We start from the raw sequence: 22,459 nt of genomic DNA on the forward strand, positions 1-22,459 counted from the left end.
TTCCATCTGATTGAACTCAGGGATATGTCATCCTTGTCATTTAGTTGCTCTGCTGCTGCTGCTAAGTCGCTTCAGTCGTGTCCGACTCTGTGTGACCCCATAGACGGCAGCCCACCAGGCTCCGTCCCTGGGATTCTCCAGGTGAGAACACTGGAGTGGGTTGCCATTTCCTTCTCCAATGTATGAAAGTGAGAAGTGAAAGTGAAGTCGCTCAGTCTTGTCCGACTCTTAGCGACCCCATGGACTGCAGCCTACCAGGCTCCTCCGTCCATGGGATTCTCCAGGCAAGATACTGGAGTAGATAGCTGTTTCCTTCTCCAGGGGATCATCTCCACCCTGGGACTGAACCTGACTCTCCTGCATTGCAGGCAGAGTCTTTATCACTGCACCACCTGGGAAGTCCAATGTCGCCCCACCTCTCCTCATTAAAGCCTGATCTAAGTGTGAACAACACCAAAAAGAAATTAACTAAAGAAGGAAAGAAAGAAGAAAGAAAGATAACAGAATTCTTACCCCTGACACTTGCTTGCTAGATGTATGAGCTTGAGCAAGTTATGTCAACCCTCTGAGCCTCAGCTTCCTCATCTGTCGGTAAAATAGCAAAACACTTCATGGGGTGGTAAGGATTAAATGAATTAAGCCAGCTAGCTTAACCTAGGTGTTTAATCGCTTTAGCTTGAGGTCACAGTTTTTTATTTTGGTCACAAAAGATCAGCCAGAATGCCCTTTGAAGCCTTCCCTGGAGTGAGTCAAACCCCAAAGACCACTCCTTTCTCCTTCAGTCTGGTTTCCTTCTTGGAGGCCAGACCCTGCTTTCAGCAGAGGGGAAGACTGCTGAGTGGCCATCACAAGAAAGGAGTCCATTGGTTCCTGCCCTCCAAGACTACAGCCATTGAAAGGAGTTTATGACAGTGCGTCCATGCCCACACTGACCCCCACACCCACCCAGGCACCACAGGGACAGGAGGGAGGGTCTTAGGTCTTTCCACCACAATTTATGAACATAGGAGTATGGGGGGAGGGAAATCACTCCTGGAGGACCATCTCCCCCTTCTTGCGTGACTGCCACCTCTGTTGATACTTGCTGCAAAATGGGAATACTTCATAGGCTGTTGTGAAGTTTACCCCCCTACCCACCCACCCAACGTGGCGGCACAGCCTTCAACGGCCCACCGGAAGCAGGGCAGGGAAGCAAGGAAATTGAGCCCAGGCACTGGGCTGACAGCTCTCCATAGATCATTTGATTTAATCCTTGCCACCACCCAGTGGGAAGGATGCCATTATCTCTATTTTACAAATGCAGATCCTGAAACTCAGAAAAGGCCAGTTGCTGTCCAGGGTAATTTAGTTGGTAAGTGGTGAGGCTAGGATGGAACTGGACTGTCTGACTCCGCAAATCACCATTCCTTTCTGCTGGCTGCTTCCACTGTTAGCTAGGAGCCAGGCCTCTGGGCTGACTTCCTGGTTTTAGGAACGTGGATTCAATCCAGCAGAACTTGCAGAGCTGTAGGGCGTACCCACACATCCTACAGAGGATGTCCAACCCAACAGGAGGTCTTTTTAGAGGGGCATTGGTGCTGATGGTGTTTAACTGTTCACACCAAGGGAGTTAGGCAGTGGTACAAGATTCAGGACTTGAAGGCCCCTCCTTGTGCCCTTTGCTAGAGATGCTCTACTGATTCTTCTCTCATCTGCAAGATCCAGGGCTCAGCATCCCTCACCCTGGCAAAGGCATATACAATGCAGAGCATCTGACCAGGGCTGTATTCTTAGCATGTAGAGCTATGTGATCCAAAGTTGCTCACTTGACCTTTCTTGCCACAGTATACTTCTTAAATAGGAAGGATAGAATTACCCTCACCACCTCATTTGTTTCACAGGATTTAAAGTGTACAAGGGGACTTTCCAGGTGGCACTAGTGGTAAAGAGCCCGCCTGACAGTGCAGGAGATGCAAGAGATGTGGGTTCGATCCCTGGGTCAGGAAGATCCCCTGGAGGAGGAAACGGCAACCCACTCCAGTATCCTTGCCTGGGAAATCCCGTGAGCAGAGGAGTCTGGCAGGCTGTATAACCCATGGGGGTCACAAAAGAGTTCGACATGGCTGAGTGACTGAGCACGCACAAAGAGAAAGAGGGAGAAAGGAAGGAAACTAGCATTCGTGTCGGTGTGTATTACAATCTCACTTATAAGGATCAAAGAGAAGAATATGCATGTAAACACTTGGAAAAACCAAAGAAAACCTGATCCGTGTGGGACAGCACACTGCTCTTGTGATTGTCATCACGGCTGTTGTGACTGTGCTCTGCCAGTGTGCCTGATGCAATGCCTGACATCTGAGGACTGCCCCCGGAAGTGCAAGCAGCATCATTCCAGCCCCCTACTTACCTAAGAGCTGCCTTCTACAGGCAGTTTCCTAAGGAGGTCAAGGGCTGCCTTCTGCAGGAAGCCTTCTGAGATTAATTCCTGCTGCCTCCAAGGACCTCCTGTGTGGAGCCGACGCCTTCTGTGTTCCTGGCCACATCCCCTGGACCACCTATAATTTCAGCTGCCCAGGGAGGACAGTTTCTGGGTGTGCTGGCAATGCCCCTTTCAACCACAGTCTCATGGGCTCCTTGACTCAGGGCTCTTTCTGAGGCTGGGGTGGCTCACTCAGGTTGCTTGGCCTGGCCTGGCCTGGATGTCAGGAGAGGCAACTCTGAATGACCCGACCTCCCGGCTGTAAGAGGGACAATTTGAGTTCTCCAGCCGGCTCCGCAGATGGCTGCCATCTGTACGGAGTCCCGGTGACTCAAGAGGAAACCAGCTCAATCCCATGAGCCAGCTGGCCCAGGTCAGGTCAAGGTGAGGGTAGCAAGGTTGCATGACCTCTCTCCTCGGCCCTGCCCAAGACCAGTCCCTGGGAGCTCTGTCTTTGGCCCTGGCCTGTCTCCAGAATTGTAGCTCATCAGCCCCACTTCACAGCCCTGCTTCTCCCTCATGTGCCCTGCATTGGGAAAGATGCCACATTTTACCCTGTTGCCCAAACCAGAAACCTGGAAGTCCTTAAAAGCTCTCTTTGCTTTCCCCATCCTGACATCCTCCATAGCCAATAAGTCACCTGGTCTTGGCATCTGTTCTCTTCTTTCCGACTCCCTCTCCCTCTCCTGCACCCTGGTTTAAGCTGTCTGTAGGCATGATCTGCCCCACTGTATCCTTTCCTGGTGCCTTACCTTCAGACTAGTTCCCTGGTCTCTTCTCCCCTCAATTGCCAAAGTGATCCTCCTAAAGTGCAGACTCAATCATATCACTTACCTCTTAGCTCCTCCTTGGCTCCCTATTGTGTGCTCAGTAGCTCAGTCATGTCCAACTCTTTTGCGACCACATGAACCGTAGCCTGTCAGGCTCCTCTGTCCGCGGGATTTTCCAGGAAGGGATACTGGAGTGGGTTGCCATTTCCTCCCTTAAGGTATCTCCCTGGCCCAGGGATTGAACCTGCCTCTCTTGCATCTCTTGTATTGGCAGGTGGATTCTTTACCACTGCACCACCTAGGAAGCCCCGATTGCTATGATGCAAACTGCATGTCCTAAAAGGCAGGCAAAGCCCTTCCTGATCTGATATTCCTCTGCTCTCCCTGTGTCACCCATTTCAGAAGTCTAAACTGGCATCAAGGACTTCCCTGTAGCTCAAACAGTAAAGAATCTGCCTACAATGCAGGAGACTGGGGTTTGATCCCTGGGTCAAGAAGATCCCCTGGAGAAGGGAATGGCAATCCACTCCAGTATTCTCACCTGGAGAATCCCACGGACAGAGAAGCCTGGTGAACTACAGTCCATGGAGTCACCAAGAGTTGGACATGACTGAGTGATAACATACTTACAACATACTTATACTGGCATCAAACTAAACTATCTTGAAGGCTGGAACTGGCTTAAAACATACAGATTAGCTAAAGATCTGAAGTCAGACAGGCCTGGGGTTGAGTCCTGGATCTGCTGTTTGCCCCTTATGTGACCTCAGGTAGGGTATTTTTCCTCTCTGATTTCCAATCTGTAAAATGGGAATACTAAGACCTAATGCTCACTCCAAGGATCAAACAAGAGGATGTGAACAGGGTGTTTATCCCAGTGCTTCATCTGCAGGGAGGGCTCAAGAACAATGAGCTTCCAGATGGTTCTAGCCCCCTTGCACAGAATACCTTGCCTCCCTGATCACCCCAGTGACTCCTTTTCTAAACATTCAACTGTCACATCCTTCTTGAAGCATTCCTGGATTGCCTCCCTGGACCCCACCCTCTAAGGCAATGCCTGAATGCTGCCTGGGAGACAGGTCATTGCATCAAGTTCTGGGGTCTGTCACTGTCCCCACACTGTCTTCCCCTGGGTGGGGAGCATCCTGAGGGCAGGGACATGTGTCTTCTGCCTGCATCCCTGTGTCTGGTCCAACCAGGCACAGACAGAGCAGCTGGCCCAACAGTGTTTGTGAACTAGTGATTGCCCGATAGCTTAACCATCTCTCCTAGCCTTTCAGCCCCCAGACTTGGCATCTCTGGAAAGCCCTTGCTTCTGAAGAACCCTGAGTCACTGCAGGACCAGAAAGGGCTGTTCCTGACTCTTGCTTTAGGCCTAGAGTGGTCAAGAAGGAGGGCTGGCCATGTACTAACCACCTCCAAGGGTAAGAGTGCTCCTTGCATTCAGTTCAGTTCAGTTCAGTCGCTCAGTCGTGTCCGACTCTCCGCGACCCCATGAATTACAGCACGCCAGGCCTCCCTGTCCATCACCAACTCCCGGAGTACACTCAAACTCATGTCCACAGAGTCGGTGATGCCATCCAGCCATCTCATTCTCCATCGTCCCCTTCTCCTCCCGCCCCCAACCTTTCCCAGCATCAGAGTCTTTTCCAGTGAGTCAACTTGTTGCATGAGGTGGCCAAAGTATTGCAGTTTCAGCTTTAGCATCAGTCCCTCCAATGAGCATCCAGGATTGATCTCCTTCAGAATGGACTGGTTGGATCTCCTTGCAGTATAAGGCACTCTCAAGAGTCTTCTCCAACACCACAGTTCAAAAGCATCAATTCTTCGGCGATCAGCTTTCTTCACAGTCCAACTCTCACATCCATACATGACCACTGGAAAAACCATTGGCTTGACTAGACGGACCTTGGTTGGCAAAGTAATGTCTCTGCTTTTTAATATACTATCTAGGCTGGTCATAACTTTCCTTCCAAGGAGCAAGCGTCTTTTAATTTCATGGCTGCAATCAGCATCTGCAGTGATCTTGGAGCCCAAAAAAATAAAGTCTGACACTGTTTCCACTGTTTTTCCATCTATTTCCCATGAAGTGATGGGACCAGATGCCATGATCTTTGTTTTCTGAATGTTGAGCTTCAAGCCAACCTTTTCACTCTCCTCTTTCACTTTCATCAAGAGGCTTTTGAGTTCCTCTTCACTTTCTGCCATAAGGGTAGTGTCATCTGCATATCTGAGGTTATTGATATTTCTCCCAGCAATCTTGATTCCAGCTTGTGCTTCTTCCAGCCCAGCGTTCCTCATGATGTACTCTGCGTATAAGTTAAATAAGCAAGGTGACAATATACAACCTTGACGTACTCCTTTTCCTATTTGGAAACTGTCTGTTGTTCCATGTCCAGTTCTAACTGTTGCTTCCTGACCTGCATACAGGTTTCTTAAGAGGCAGGTCAGGTGGTCTGGGATTCCCATCTCTTTCAGAATGTTCCACAGTTTATTGTGATCGACACAGTCAAAGGCTTTGGCATAGCCTTGCATTAGAGGATGGCAGAAGAGTGCGGATGATTGCCCAGAGAGACATGGCTCCATCTCTATATCACAGAGGTGTTAGGCAACTTGCTCAAGGTCACACAGCTAGTCCAGGCAAGAGCCAGGGTTTAAATTCAGGCTCCAGAATTCATGCTTTTAGCTATTCTGCTGTGCTGTTTCATAGTTTGCATATCCAGGCATGCTGCGGGCTGGGCTTGATCTCATCCACTTGTCATTCTGTGCTGTAAGATTTTCAAGGATTCCTAAGGACTCTTTGACTCTTGCTTCTCCCGTTTCTGCACACATACCCACAAGGAATGGTGCTTACTGCCTTTCATCATGGGTCATTCCAGTTTTGGACAGAGCTAGCTTTTTGTCTTCTGGAATTTTCCTTCCTGAAGCTTTCACCTAGGGGTTTTTATTCCACTCGTGGCCATAAAGTACAGCTCTGCACCCCCTCCCCAGTACACAGTTGCACTTCACAAAGCTGAAGAGAGTGGCCAGGAGCCCTATAGCCTCTGTTCTTTGGGGTCATCCCCTTTAGGCCCTCAACTCCTCCTAAAATGCCATGGCTTGGGATTTTGTATCACTGTGCCCTTCTTTGAAAATTACCCAACTTTTAAGTGTGCTTCATATAGGTCCCCAGAGGAGAGTGCTTTGACCCAAGCATGGCCCAACCGGCCCAGAGGTGGGGGCAAGGTTCCCTCTTTTGCCCAATAAATGAAGCCTAGCACATGATGTCTCCTTAGTGTCTATGGCCCATGGCCTGATTGTTATGATAACCCCTGTACCCTTCTCTTCTCATTATGGCCTTTGGTCCATAGAGAAGGGGCATGGAGCAGGCAAAGCAAAAGTAACTTGATATCATGGAAACACAGTTGGTTTGGCATTTCAGTCCAGCTCTGCCACCACCTGGGTGATCTTGGGGCATGTGACCTTGAGTAAGTCACATCCCCTCTTTGGCCCTCACCTTCTTCCTTTGTAAAATGGGAAAGATGGATTACATTATATATATATATATATATATATATACACATACATGTACACACACACAAAACCTCTTCTTGTTTTATGACTAGTTCCATGACTTTGCACCAGCTAAGGAATGGGAGCTTCTTATAGACAAATGGACACATCTCATTTATGCTCCACTAGTATTTTTATTTTATTTTATATCTTGAAAGATGATGCTGTGAAAGTGTTGCACTCAATATGCCAGCAAATTTGGAAAACTCAGCAGTGGCCACAGGACTGGAAAAGGTCAGTTTTCATTCTAATCCCAAAGAAAAACAATGCCAAAGAATGCTCAAACTACTGCACAATTGCACTCATCTCACACGCTCATGCTCAAAATTCTCCAAGCCAGGCTTCAGCAATACATGAACTGTGAACTTCCTGATGTTCAAGCTCGTTTTAGAAATAGTAGAGGAACCAGAGATCAAATTGCCAACATCCGCTGGATCATGGAAAAAGCAATAGAGTTCCATAAAAACATCTATTTCTGTTTTATTGACTATGCCAAAGCTTTTGACTGTGCGGATCACAATAAACTGTGGAACATTCTGAAAGAGATGGGAATACCAGACCACCTGACCTGCCTCTTGAGAAACCTATATGCAGGTCAGGAAGCAACAGTTAGAACTGGACATGGAACAACAGACAGTTTCCAAATAAGAAAAGGAGTACGTCAAGGCTGTATATTGTCACCCTGCTTATTTAACTTATATGCAGAATCCATCATGAGGAATGCTGGGCTGGAAGAAGCACAAGCTGGAATCAAGATTTCCAGGAGAAATATCAATAACCTCAGATATGCAGATGACACCACCCTTATGGCAGAAAGTGAAGAGGAACTCAAAAGCCTCTTGATGAAAGTGAAAGAGGAGAATGAAAAGGTTTGCTTGAAGCTCAGCATTCAGAAAACAAAGATCATGGCATCTGGTCCCATCACTTCATGGGAAATAGATGGGGAAACAGTGGAAACAGTGTCAGACTTTATTTTTTTGGGCTCCAAGATCACTGTGGATGCTGATTGCAGCCAGGAAATTAAAAGACGCTTACTCCTTGGAAGGAAAGTTATGACCAAACTAGACAGCATATTAAAAAGCAGAGACATTACTTTGCCAACTGAGGTCCATCTAGTCAAGGCTATGGTTTTTCCCGTGGTCATGTATGGATGTGAGAGTTGGACTGAGAAGAATGCTGAGTGCCCAAGAATTGATGCTTTTGAACTGTGGTGCTGGAGAAGACTCTTGAGAGTCCCTTAGACTGCAAGGAGATCCAACCAGTCCATTCTAAAGGTCAGTCCTGGGTGTTCATTGGAAGGACTGATGTTGAAGCTGAAACTCTAATACTTTGGCCACCTCATGCGAAGAGTTGACTCATTGGAAAAGATCCTGATACTGGGAGGGATTGGGGGCAGGAGGAGAAGGGGACAACAGAGGATGAGATGGCTGGATGGCATCACCGACTCAATGGACATGAGTTTGAGTGAACTCCGGGAGTTAGTGATGGACAGGGAGGCCTGGCGTGCTGTGGTTCATGGGGTCGCAAAGAGTTGGACACGACTGAGCGACTGAACTGAACTGAAGTATTTTATTTTTTAAGATTGTTTTTGATGTGGACCATTTTTAAGGTCTTTATTGAACTTGTTGTACTAGTGCATCTGTTTTATGTTTTGGGTTTTTTGGCCACGAGGCATGTGGTATCTTAGCTCCCCAACCAGGGAGGGAACCCACACCACCTGCATTGGAAGAAGTCTTATCCACTGTACCTCCAGGTATGTCCCTCCACTAATATTCAAAGTGAGCCGATTATACTAGAGGACATAGAGGCTCAGAGAGGTTGTATGACCTGCTCAAGGTCACACAGCTCTAGTAAGTGGCAGAGCTGGGATTCAGGCCCAGGCCTCACTGATCCCCAAGTCAGCAGTTCCACCATCACAGCTCACTGCCTGTTTAAAAAGGGAGGAAGGAATTTTGGAACTGTCAAATCACTTTGAAATGAATCCTAAAATAATTCAAAACAGTGCAAACCTGATGCTCAGCGCATCCTAATAATATTCTCTGAGTCCAAGGTGGGTCATTACAAGGAGAACTCAGGGAGTCTTCAATTCTGAGATCCTATTGAGAGAAAATGGGTTTCAACCACAGTGAGAGTGTTCGGTTAGACATGGGGGGAAATGGTGGACTCTGTGGGACATTTAACCTACCAAGGGACCAAAGGAGACCACTAAGAACAAGGTAGGGGCCTGACTGCCTGCTCTACATCACTTAGGAGTGGCCTCCCCAAGAATGCTGAGAAAGTAGTATTTTGTACAGTCACACAGTTGTGTCTGACTCTTTAGATGGGTGAAAGATTGGACAGGAAATTACTGGCTAGCAAATCTGTGTTTGTTGAATGGAATGAGCTCTAGTTTGGAGAGGCGGCAGGGCCTGGTTCAGGGTACTCAGATCTGGGGTTCTGGATGACTCAGCCTTTCTTTTGAAGAAGGGAAAGAAAGGGAAGATAGAGTATGGAGGGGATTGAGCCATCCTGGCAACTTTCCAGGTGTTGCAGAGCCAAGATGCACCTGGAAAAGTGAAGGGAAGACACTCTATGAACGAACAAGGGGCTGGGGCATGAAGAATGGCTAGTAAGGAGGGAAAGACAGTGGGGATGTATTCTCCTACTCCTCCATGCTCCCAACCCAGAGCCTTGGCTTGCCAGCTTGTCACCTGAAATTCCAGGCTCATCCAACAGTGCCACCCAGCGGCTATTTGGGTGAAATGCAAGAGGTGCTCAGGGTAGCCAAACCAGATAGAGGATCAGAAAAGTACACAGCCACTCAGAAAAAGAAAACTCCGGGCTTCTTTCCTCCTTGAGGATGTGGTGCTGGACTCCCCAGGGGTCTCTGGGTATAGGCCTAGATGTTCTCTAAGACTCCTGCACACCCCAAAGGATTTGCTCTCTTCCCTGAGCTCTAGCCCTTAGAATCTGCTGGGGTAAGACAGAGCTTCCCTGATCCATAGATTCCCAAAGCCTCCCTAACATGTTGTTGCTGAGTTGCTAAATCATGTCCAGCTCTTTGTGACCTCATGGACTGCAGCGAGCCAGACTCCTCTGTCCTTCACTGTCTCCTGGAGTTTGCTCAGATTCATGTCCAATGAGTTGGTGAAGCTATCCAACCATCTCATCTTCTGCTGCCTCCTTCTCCTTTTGCCTTCAGTCTTTCCCAGCATCAAGACAGAGTTTCCCTGATCTGTGGATTCCTGAAGGCTCCCTGGATGTAGACCTAAAAAGGCAAGGGTGTCTGTAGCCCCTTCCCCAGACCTCCCTTTCTGGGATGATAAGAGGCTGAGAAGGCAAATGCCAACTGCTTTCACTCCCCCTGCCCTGTGTTCATTGGGCAGCCAAGGTCATGGTGAGGTCATGGTGGTTGCCAAGTCAGCACAGCGGGATCTCTGGGGCAGCAGGAAGGGGCTGGGAGTCACTTCACAATGAATTGCATACACTTGTCTTCCAGCTTCATCCTGTCCAAGGTCCACGAACTTCCAGGAACTAAGCAAAGTTCTTTCTCTAGGAAAAGTGGGACCCCAGAGTTAGATGGTAAGATGGTGGCATGAGTCCTAAGGAAAACACAATAGAACCTGGGAATGAGAGTCTAATGGAAACTCTTTCCTCCAGGCTTCTGTGATACAGATCATACCTAACAGGGGTGAGTACTATTTTTCATTCCCATTTTACCAATACAGAGACTGAAGCTTAGTGAGGTTGAGTGACTGGCCAATGGCCACGTGGCCAGTGACCAGGCGCAAGAGGCAGGAGCTGAACTTCGGTCTGTCTGACTCACCAGCCCAGTTCTAAACCGAGCATGAGCAAGCACTGTGGGGACATCCAGAGCTTGGCACACAGGAGCCAATCAGATATTAATTGAATGAGTAGATCCTTCTCTAGAGCTGGAGAGGGCAGTGGACTTGTCAGCAGTTGACTTTAACCTGAGGCAGAATGAACTAGCCTACATTCAGGAATGAAGTACAGAAAGGCATACAAAAAGGGAAGATCCCCTGGAAAATGGAATGGCTACTCACTCCAGTATTCTTTCCTGGAGAATCCCATGGACAGAAGAGCCTAGGGGGCTGCAGTCCATGGGGTTGCAAAGAGTTAGGCAGGATTGAGCGACTAAGAAAAGGGAAGCCTTCATAAAAGTTGGGGCACTTGAGAGGCGTCTTTAAGGAGAATGCCTGCAGACTGGAAGAGGTGTTGAAGCCAGGATTGAGGCTTTCTGCCCGGGAAACCTGGATACCTCCCTGCTACTTCATCCATTCTTTCACTCCCCTGCAGAAAGGCTCTCTGGAATAGCCCATCTCACACAGCAAATCCCACCTCTCTGCATCTAATCCTGCTGTTTTTCTCTTCATAGCATTCATTTTGACCTGCTGATTTGCTACATATTTGTTCATAGTCTTATTTCTCTGCTCCTAGAATGCAAATTCCATTAGGAGGGTGCTTGGAATGCTGTGGGTGCTCAATACATAATTGTAAGATAAATGCCTAAATGAATGAGTGAATTCAAGGGTTGGAGGGCAACAGGGACAGAGCACAGAAGCAGCTTCACCTGTTCCGGAAACACAGAGTCAGGCAGCATGGAAGGACCCAGCAAGACACAGGAAGGGTCTTTGGGGAATATTGGGAATGTCATGCTAAGGAGTCGATTTATTTTTGTCCTGTAGGCAAAGGAGAACTCCTGAGGGTTTTGTGTTGGAGTGTGACAGGAGCCAACATAGGTTTCAGGAATGTACTGTAACTTGTAATGAAAACCTGGATGATCAGAAAGGAGTAAGCATAAGGTTGCTTCTCCAGGTGAGAAATGACAAGGGGTGAAGGGATGGAACAGTGAGGTTGGTCGCAAAGAGAAGGCACCGACAGGGAGTCATTACAGAGAGTCAGTAAGGCTCCGTGGCCATGAGATGGGAGAGGGAGGGGGAACTTGCTGGTGCCTTGGACCAAGCAGGGCACTCAGAGGGTGGCGTGTGCAGATGGCAATGCTGGCCTGATGCTCGGGAGAGAGGGGATGGAGAGTTCAGAGTCGTCACCGGGAAGGGGTATTTGAAGCCACAGGGGAGAATGAGATCCTCCTGGATGGGAGCATGTTGCTGTTGCTGTTGTTTAGTCACTAGGTCAAGAGAAGGAGGCTGAAGTATCTAGAACACCTACACTGTCGGGAAGGGAAGGGAGAGGAGGGGAAGGAGCCAGCAGAGCCCTGCTTGGAGGAGCAGGAGGAAGGTCTGAGTGCCATGGCCCAGACAGCTCCTTCTGGGCCAGGGCTGAGCAGACACTTACATCCTCTATTGACAGGACTTCACACCCCATCCAAGTCCCGCGGCCTCATCCCTCCCACACGAGTACCGGACATGGCAGAGTCCAACAGCACTGGGTCTCTGTTTGGGGTCAATGTTTGTACTACATCAGGGTCAAGACTTCTACTTCATGGAGAAAGAAATAACTTTTTAGTGTCATCTGTAGAGCTAAAAATAATACATTGCATATTGGTAAAATTGCATAAGAGTTTTATCCAAAGTAACCTTGTCCTTCCCGTTCATCTATTTGGAAGCATGGACTGCAGCATAGAGATGGGCCTGAGGCAGGAGACAGACGGGTCCCAGGGTGAGCAGCCAGAGTCTGTCCTTGTGGACAGATACTCCAAGATGAAGAGAATAGCAGGAGCAGAGAGGAGCTGAACCCTGCGCAGATAAGAGAAAGGGAGACCGCATATTTCTCATTCTCAAGGTCCGGGAGACAGTCCCAACTACACAAGCACAGAAATGCACCTTGGGGGTCAAAAAGGAAGGGGGTGTCACTCCGCAGTGGGTGATGTCAACCTACCCATAGGTCTCTTTGCCAGACTCCATCTTGACTGAGAGATGCACACATGTGGGGGACGACCCTGAGATAAACCAAACACAGATTCAGAACCAGGCAGAGCAAGGCGATTGGCCAAAGGAAACCGGAAGAAATGCCCTGTGTCAGTGAGTCAAACCATCACTGAGGGCGCCGCTCCCTCCCTGAGTCTGCTCTTGTGAGCCTACTCATACGGACCGTTTTCCCTCCTAATAAACACTGTACTGGCTTCCTAGGTGCCACAGTGGCAAAGAATCCACCTGCCAATTCAGAAGATGCAAGAGACACGAGTTTGATTTCTGGATGGGGAAAATCCCCCTGGAGTAGAAAATGGCAACCCACTGCAATATCCTTGCCTGGAAAATTTCACGGACAGATGAGCCTGGTGGACTATAGTCCATGGGGTCGCAGAGGTAGACATGACTGAGCACGCGAACATTTTACTTCTTTCTTAACTTTCTGTGTCACTGTGGAAATTTATTTCTACAAAGCTGATGGGCCGGGGGTCTTGTCAATGGCTACTGTCCCTGGAACACTAAAGGAAAGAAATGGCAAGGACCTAACAGAAGCAGAAGAGATTAAGAAGGGGTGGCAAGTATACAAAGAACTATCCAAAATGGTCTTAATGACCTGGACAACCACAATGGTGTGGTCATTCATCTAGAGCCAGACATCCTAGAGTGTGAAGTCAAGTGGGCCTTAGGAAGCATACTACAAATGAACCTAGTAGAGGTGATGGAATTTCAGCTGAGTTATTTCAAATCCTAAAAGATGATGCTGTGAATGTGCTGCACTCAATAAGTCAGCAAATTTGGAAAACTCAACAGAGGCCACAGGACTGGAAAAGGTCAGTTTTCATTCCAATCCCAAAGAAAGGCAATGCCAAAGAATGCTCAAACTACTGCACAATTGTGCTCATTTCACATGTTATCAAGGTAATGCTCAAAATCCTTCAAGGTAGGCTTCAACGGTACATGAACCGAGAACTTCCAGATATTCAAGCTGGATTTAGAAAAGGCAAAGGAACCGGAGACAAAGTTGCCAATATCCAATAGATCACAGAAAAAACAAGAGAGTTCCAGAAAAAATTTACTTTTGCTTCATTGACTATGCTAAAGCCTTTGACTGTGTGGATCTCAAAAAACTGTGGAAAATTCTTAAAGAGATAGGACTACCAGACCACCTTACCTGCCTCCTGAGCAACCTGCATGCAGGTAAAGAAGCAGCAGTTAGAACCAGACATGGAACAATGGACTGGTTCAAAATTGGGAAAGGAGTTTGACAAGGCTATATATTGTCACCCTGCTTATTTAATTTATATGCAGAGTACATCATGAGAAATGCCAGGATAGATGACTCACAAACTGGAATCAAGATTTCTGGGAGAAATATCTACAGCCTTAGATATGCGGATGATGCCACTCTAATGTCAGAAAGCAAAGAGGAGCTAAAGAGCTTCTTAATGAGGGTGAAAGAGGAGAGTGAAAAAGCTGGCTTAAAACTTAACATTCAAAAAACTAAGATCATGGCATCTGACCTCATTGCTACTGCTGCTGCTGCTGCTGCTAAGTCACTTCAGTCGTGTCCGACTGTGTGTGACCCCATAGACGGAAGCCCACCAGGCTCCCCTGTCCCTGGGATTCTCCAGGCAAGAACACTGGAGTGGGTTGCCATTTCCTTCTGACCTCATTACTTCATGGCAAATAGATGGGGAAAAAGTTGAAACAGTGACAGATTATTTTCTTGGGCTCCAAAATCACTGCAGATGGTGACTGCAACCATGAAATTTAAAAAGATGCTTGCTTCTTGGAAGAAAAGTGATGACAAATCTAGACAGCAAATTAAAATGCAAAGACAAGACTTTGCCCACAAAGATCCATCTAGTCAAAGCTATGATTTCTCCAGCAGTCAGGTATGGATGTGAGAGTTGGACCATAAAGAAGGCTGAGCACTGAATAACTGATACTTTCAAACTGTGATGCTGGAGAAGACTCTTGAGAGTCCGTTGAACTGCAAGGAGATCAAACCAGTCAATCCTAAAGGAAATCAACCCTGAATATTCATTGGAAGGACTGATGCTGAAGCTGAAGCTCCAAAACTTTGGCCAGCTGATGCAAAGAACCAACTCATTGGAAAAGACCCTGATGCTGAGAAAGATTGAAGGCAGGAGGAGAAGGGGATGGCAGAGGATGAGATGGTTGAATGGCATCACTGACTCAATGGACATGAGTTTGAGCAAACTCCAAGAGATAATGGACAGGGAAGCCTGGTGTGCTGCCGTCCATGGGGTTGCAAAGAGTCGGACACAACTGAGGGACTGAACAACAACCACACTGTCCCCGGGGGTCTAGTGGCTAGGATTCGGCACTCCCACTGCTGCAGCCTGACTTCAATCCCTGGCCGGGGTACCAAAATCCTGCTTCAAGCTGCTGCAGGCCGAGGCTACCTGAGATCAGGACCAGTATCCAGCTGTGGAGAGTTCTGAACAAGGTGTTTGAGGAGGAAAGGACTGGCAGAGGACAGAGGAGGCAGCCTTCTGCAGGCACTGCTGCCTACAAGGGGAAGTGGTGGTTGCCTCCCTCTCAGGGACCGCAGGATCCCACACTCTGCAGTAGGGTGGTCCAGCCACATAGAGAACAACTTGTTAACTTGTGGTGAAAGCTTTTCCTCCTCTTCTAGCTCTTCTCTGGTGAGTCACGGGAACCCAGAATCCCAGCCTCCTCCCCAGCTTTGCCATTCAGGTGAAGTTGCACCCTGGAAGATCACTGAAGCCCTCTGATCTTTCTATTTGGCATTATTGCCCTGGGTGGGCTTTCCTTTGGAGAAACAGGATAGAAGGTGCTTGGCTCTCTGATAAGAGACACAGGAGGGTTTTGAAGGAGAGAAGGAAGAGGATGCTCAGATGTATCTTACACCATCACTTACACTTTTAATAGGCAGCCAATTAGGAACTTGCAATGGAATTCTCATTTTGTCACCACACCCTCAAGCCTGACCCTCTTCCGTGTCTTTAAACAGTGCTCTCTTCACTCAGTTGCCTAGGGCCCAGTCCCTGGAGACAGCCTTTGACTAACCCATCCTGTGTGCATGTGTGTGTGCTCAGTCATGTCCGACTCATCGGGATCCCATGGACTGTAGCCCACCAGGCTCTTCTGTCCATGGAATTTTCCAGTCAAGAATACTGGAGTGGGTTGCCATTTTTTACTCCAGGTGATCTGCTTAATCCAGGCAGGGATCAAACCCATGTCTCTTGGTTTTCTGTATCGGCAGGTGGATTCTTTACCACTGCCTAATCCATCAGCAGCTTCTATTTATTGTCTCTGTTTTCAATGTATCTTGAATGTTTTGTCTTATCTCCTCCAAGAATGATTCAGGTACCAGACACCCATCTCTCACCTGGGCTCTCAACAGGTCTGATTTCTACACTTGCCTCAGGCAGAGGCCAGAGTGATTTTTTAGAAACAGAAATCAGGTTATGTCATGCCTTTGTCCAAGACCCAATGGTTCTCAGCGCCACCTTCAGCCTTTCCGTGGCCTGGAAGGTTCTGAACCATCTGTGCCCTGGATACCTTTCTGACCTCATTTCCAACCACCCTCCTACGTTCATTTGGCTGGACCAGCTGCCTCCTTGCCCATCCTCAAACCCAAGTACATCCCTGCAGCAGGGCTTAGAAGGCCTGTTTCCCAGACAGTCTCAGGACTTGCTTTCTTTATGGCATCTCTGCTTGCACATGACTTCCTAGGAGAATGCCTAGCACATATTGGGGAAATAAATGAATGGATAGTAATACCTATATTAACCTTGTGAGCGGCACCTAAGAAGCACTTACTAACCGGCGTGTAATAACAGTTTGGTCTAAGCGCTCTTATGCCTTTGAAATCTGCTCCCACTCCCAGGGGTCCCACTGGACCTACGCAGCAAAAGGGATCCGCTCGGAACAAAGAACCAGATGCATGAGCAGTCCGTGGCCACCAGAGGGCGCCACAAGCGGCGGCATCTCCGCACTGCGGTACAGTCTGCGGCTGCAGCAATGCTGGAGGTTGAAGCCACCCTTCCCTCTCCAGTACCGGAGAGAAGGGAAGTGAGTATCCACAAGCCATGGTTTCTAAAACTGCACGTGACTCCCTGCATCTTTGCTAACCCAGATCCCGAGGCTTTTTAAGAAAGGGTGGGAGAGATTTTAGTTCAGTTCAGAACAGTTCAGCCGCTCAGTCGTGTCCGACTCTTTGCAGCCCCATAGACTGCAGCACTCCAGGCCTCCCTGTCCATCACCAACTCCCAGAGTTTACTCAAACTCATGTCCTTTGAGTCGGTGATGCCATCCAACCATCTCATCCTTTGTCGTACCCTTCTCCTCTTGCCCTCAATCTACCCCAGCATTAGGGTCTTTTCAAATGAGTCAGTTTTTCGCATCATCCGGCCAAAGTATTGGAGTTTCAGCTTCATCATCAGTCCTTCCAATGAAGATTCAGGACTGATTTCCTTTAGGATGGACTCATTGGATCTTTTTGCAGACAGATTTTGAGAGTAAATTAAAATGGGTCCCCCTGCCCCTACTATTTGTCAAACTCCAAACCTCAGCACTTCCAACTCACCTGAGATCAGCTTGCTTGACAACAGTCCCTTCCTCCCCGCAAACACAGAACCCAGAAATGGGGAGCTTTAATTAACACAAACTCCTCTCTCTGACAAACCCCTGCAGTCATCTACCCACCCCAGGAACAGTGTTCCCAGCCCGCCAGGGTGACTTGGGACTAATCTCCTAGAAGACCACTGCTCCACGTGACACCTTCCGCAGCAAATTCTGCTGTGAACTATGATTCTGTCAGCCTCCTGGAAGCAGAATCTGGCTTAATGAGGGTGGGGAGTGAGGGAGAGAGAAAGAGATTAGCCACTAACATGGGCTAGGAGGCTCCTTTCTGTCTTCTCAGCCCTCAGAAAAAGTCTGACATCTCTAGCATCCAGACTCAGTCCCTGCCCTCACACACCCTGCCTCTTCTCCAGACCCTCCCTGTTCCCTTCCGGGTGAATCCCATGCAGGCAGGTCAGCCCTGCAGCCTGGATGCTGGACAGCATCTTAGAGGTCACCTCACCATTCCCGGGGCGCGTGCAGCATGCTGAGAACCCACTGCTCACTCCCCTCCCTGCAGGTCCTCGTGTGGTGATTTGGCCCGCTGGGCTCCGTGGACCGTCTTTCTGATGGTATGCACTCTGTTTCCCAGGCACAGGCTGCACATGGTCTTGCCTATCTTTCCCTCTGCCCCTTCTAGGGGTGAACTCTGTGCCGTTCAGAACGGGGCCCTCACTTGGCAGAGGGCCAGAGGATGGGCCTGGGCAGGGCAGGGAGTGAGGTGGTGAACTGCTGCTTTAACCAACGGATGACCTGAAATGAAGATGTGGCTGGGAGGTGAGTGCAAGCATCAGGGCATGCAGCATCTGAAGTCAAGACCCCCAGGTCTTCCCGTCTTCCACATGGCTCCTGCTTTTTTGTCCATTCCCCCTGTAAGTTATTTTTAAAATACCCTCCCCAGGTACCCCATGTGTGGGATCACTTTGCCTGCAAAACAGACTGCTTTCATTATGTAACAGTGAGCGTGTCTGTCCACCATTAACAACGTGAACGTTTATAAGGGCCAACACAGCTTCTGGCCAACGTGAGAGGCTGAGGATCGCCTCGCTGAAGTGTGAGAATTCAGCCTAAAGTAAAGTCACTTGACATTCTCTTTTGCTTGGGCAGCCTTGTAACAAGTAAAGGTGTGACTTTTCCTTGGGCTTTTTGAAATTCTAAAATAACTACAGTGCCTCGGTATTACCCACCCACCCTTCGCCAGACACCAGTCTCTGGAGATTTCTGAGTGTGAATGCTGGCTTTGGCACATGACTTGTTCTGTCCTGCAAAGTCCCACTCTTTAGAATGCTGTTCTTTGCTGGGTGAATAAAGGTTCATTTACTAATTTTTCACGAGCTCCCATGAAAAATGGATTAGTGGGCTAATTTTAACCATAGCCCTTGCCGATAGCATAATGCTTTAACCCAATAAAATACAGCTATCTCTGGAACATAAAATTGTATGTACAGCATGATTATAACTCCATTAAAAACAAAAACAACTTTTAGCATTTCCAGCCATGACAGAGTGAAAAAAAAAAAAAGAAAATTGCTAGTCGTTCAGTCGTGTTCAACTCTTTGTGACCACATGGATAATAGCCCACCAGGCTCCTCTGTCCATGGTATTCTCCAGGCAAGAATACTGGAGTGGGTTGCCCTGCCCTTCTCCAGGGGATCTTCCCAACCCAGGGATCAAACCCGGGTCTCCCACACTGCAGGCAGACTCTTTACTGTCTGAGGCACCAGGGAAGCCCCATGGCAGAGTGAAGACACTGGCAAATCCTCTCATCCAAAAATAATGTTAAACTGGACAAAATGGTCATAAACAATCATTTCAGGGCTGGCTCTGAAAATTGATCAAATATAAATGACACATTAAGAAAAATTCATTCATAAAAAAACGGTTGAACTTCTGGCAAGAACAATGAGAGTTTGAGGTGCTCTTGCTTCAGACTGCCCCCTCCCATCTGACTCGGGAGAGATAGATCTAGTAGAATATGACTGGCTGTGAAAACCAGCAGTTTCACTGCTGGAGGAGGCTGCTTGATTCACAAAGGAGGGCAAAAGTCCCATGTTCAATAGAGTTTCAGTAAAAGTAGCAAGCTTGGTGTAAGACAAATGGGAAAGCCCACAGCCCTGCTTGTTTGAAGTTTCAGGTGGGCAGCAGATCTGTAGAGTATCCAGAAACTTAACAGGAAAAGCTGGAAATAAAATAGCTCCAAAGGGACGAGATAAACTCTGCACACATTTCTGGCTGTCTGGGAGTCTGTTCCTGGGAGGACCTGGGAGGAAATAAAGCTGAGATAAAAACCTTCTCGAAGCTTCAGCTGCATGCAACAAATTCTGATACATTCTCTTTTCATTTTTATTGTTACATATATTTTCTAATTTTCCTTGTTATGCCTTCTTAGGAAACACCCTTCATTTAAAAGTGGACATTTAAGTTCTGAATACATGTGGCTTTTAAAGTATCTTTGATATTAATTTCTCATTTTCATATTAACTTCTCATTTAAATACTTCTCTGCAATCACCCTCTGTGTTTGTTCAGTCTTTTAGCTTTATTGAGGCTTTCAATGGATAAGTCTAAGATCTCTCTTAGTAAATGTCACATTGCACTTAAAAATAAACGGGTTATTTTCAAATATCTTTTGATATTGATTTCTAACAAAATTCCACATTGGTAAGAGAACAGACTCTGTATGATTTCAATACCTTTCAGTTCAGTTCAGTTCAGTCGCTCAGTCATGTCCGACTCTTTGCGACCCCACGAACCACAGCACGCCAGGCCTCCCTGTCCATCACCAACCCCCGGAGTTCACTCAAACTCATGTCCATCGAGTTGGTGATGCCATCCAGCCATCTCATTCTCTGTTGTCCCCATCTCCTCCCACCCCCAATCCCTCCCAGCATCAGACTCTTTTCCAGTGAGTCAACGTGTTGCATGAGGTGGCCAAAGTACTGGAGTTTCAGCTTTAGCATCAGTCCTTCCAATGAACACCCAGGATTGATCTCCTCTAGAATGGACTGGTTGGATCTCCTTGCAGTCCAAGGGACTCTCAAGAGTCTTCTCCAGCACCACAGTTCAAAAGCAGCAATTCTTCGGCGATCAGCTTTCTTCACAGTCCAACTCTCACATCCATACATGACCACGGGAAAAACCATAGCCTTGACTAGACGGACCTTGGTTGGCAAAGTAATGTCTCTGCTTTTTAATATGCTGTCTAGTTTGGTCATAACTTTCCTTCCAAGGAGTAAGCGTCTTTTAATTTCATGGCTGCAATCAGCATCTGCAGTGATCTTGGAGCCCAAAAAAATGAAGTCGGACACTGTTTCCACTGTTTCCCCATCTATTTCCCACGAAGTGATGGGACCAGATGCCATGATCTTTGTTTTCTGAATGTTGAGCTTCAAGCCAACCTTTTCACTCTCCTCTTTCACTTTCATCAAGAGGTCTTTGAGTTCCTCTTCACTTTCTGTCATAAGGGTGGTGTCATCTGCATATCTGAGGTTATTGATATTTCTCCCAGCAATCTTGATTCCAGCTTGTGCTTCTTCCAGCCCAACGTTCCTCATGATGTACTCTGCATATAAGTTAAATAAGCAAGGTGACAATATACAGCCTTGACGTACTCCTTTTCCTATTTGGAACCAGTCTGTTGCTCCATGTCCAGTTCTAACTGTTGCTTCCTGACCTGCATACAGGTTTCTCAAGAGGCAGGTCAGGTGGTGTGGGATTCCCATCTCTTTCAGAATTTTCCACAGTTTATTGTGATCCACACAGTCAAAGGCTTTGGCATAGTCAATGAAGCAGAAATAGATGTTTTTCTGGAACTCTCTTGCTTTCTCCATGATCCAGTGGATGTTGGCAATTTGATCTCTGGTGCCTCTGCCTTTTCTAAAACCGGCTTGAACATCCGGAAGTTCATGATTCACATATTGCTGAAGCCTAGCTTGGAGAATTTTGAGCATGACTTTACTAGCGTGTGAGATGAGTGCAATTGTGCGGTAGTTTGAGCATTCTTTGGCATTGCCTTTCTTTGGGATTGGAATGAAGACTGACCTTTTCCAGTCCTGTGGCCATTGCTGAGTTTTCCAAATTTGCTGGCATATTGAGTGCAGCACTTTCACAGCATCATCTTTCAGGATTTAAAACAGCTCAATACCTTTAGACCATGAAATTTTTGCACATTGTTCTTTGTCCCTGAATATGTTCCAGTGTCTCCTGGTTTATGGTCTATGGGAACTTGAATAGAATTTGTATCCTGCTATTGTGTGAAAGTTCTATAAATCTTAATTATGTTAAGTTGGTTCATAGTGCTTTTCAGGTCTATTATATCCTTCTACTTTTCTGTCTATTCATTCTGTTAACTTTTTGAGAGTTTGATATTGAAATTCCAACTAAAACTCTTAATTTATCTACTTAAAAACGATTGTAATATATAGTGGAACTATATGTAACTTTGTTCTATATTTTCCAAGTCTCCTGTAAATGTATTACCATATTTTCACAATTTCAAAAATAAAAAAGAATGAAAAATAAAACCTGCCTGAACTTTGAATATGTTCCCCAGTACACACTCAGATTGTTGGTAGAGGGTGGAAGCCATACTGGTTCAAGGTGCTTGCGCACAACCTCTGACCATCCACTGCTGATCACTAAACTACGTCTACACTGCTCTGTAGATAGCCTTCAAAGACAGGCTAAACTGAGCAGACATATCAGCGGAAACACATGGCAAAATGACTGGTAACCACAGAATAAGTTCAGGTAAATTATTCAACAAAACAAAGCAAAACTGGGAAAAAACCTTACAGGAATAAAATCGGGGTCAAGAATTGCTACAAAATATTATCTAAAAATGTCCAGTTTCAACAAATTATAAGACATGCAAAGAAACTGGAAAGTGTGTTCCATACTCAGGGGAAAAAAGCAATTTAGATGTTGAATTCAGCAGAAAAATCTTTCAAAGCAGCTATTATAAATGTTTAAAGGACTAAAGGAAAATATGACAATGACCCAACATGTAGGGAGAGAATCTAGGTAAATAAAAACTCTAAAACAGGAAGCCCTGAATGTCCAGTTTGGAGAGTTCAAAGGGCTGCTAATGCTAGGTTGCTTCAGTCATGTCCGACTCTGTGGGACCCTACAGACTGTAGCCGTCCAGGCTTCCCCAGGCAAGAACACTGGAGTGGGTTGCCATGTGCTCCTCTAGGG

Source organism: Moschus berezovskii, chromosome 4 (assembly GCF_049115385.1).
Source record: "Moschus berezovskii isolate FMDL1 chromosome 4, NW_MosBer_1.0, whole genome shotgun sequence".
Lineage (NCBI taxonomy): Eukaryota > Metazoa > Chordata > Mammalia > Artiodactyla > Moschidae > Moschus > Moschus berezovskii.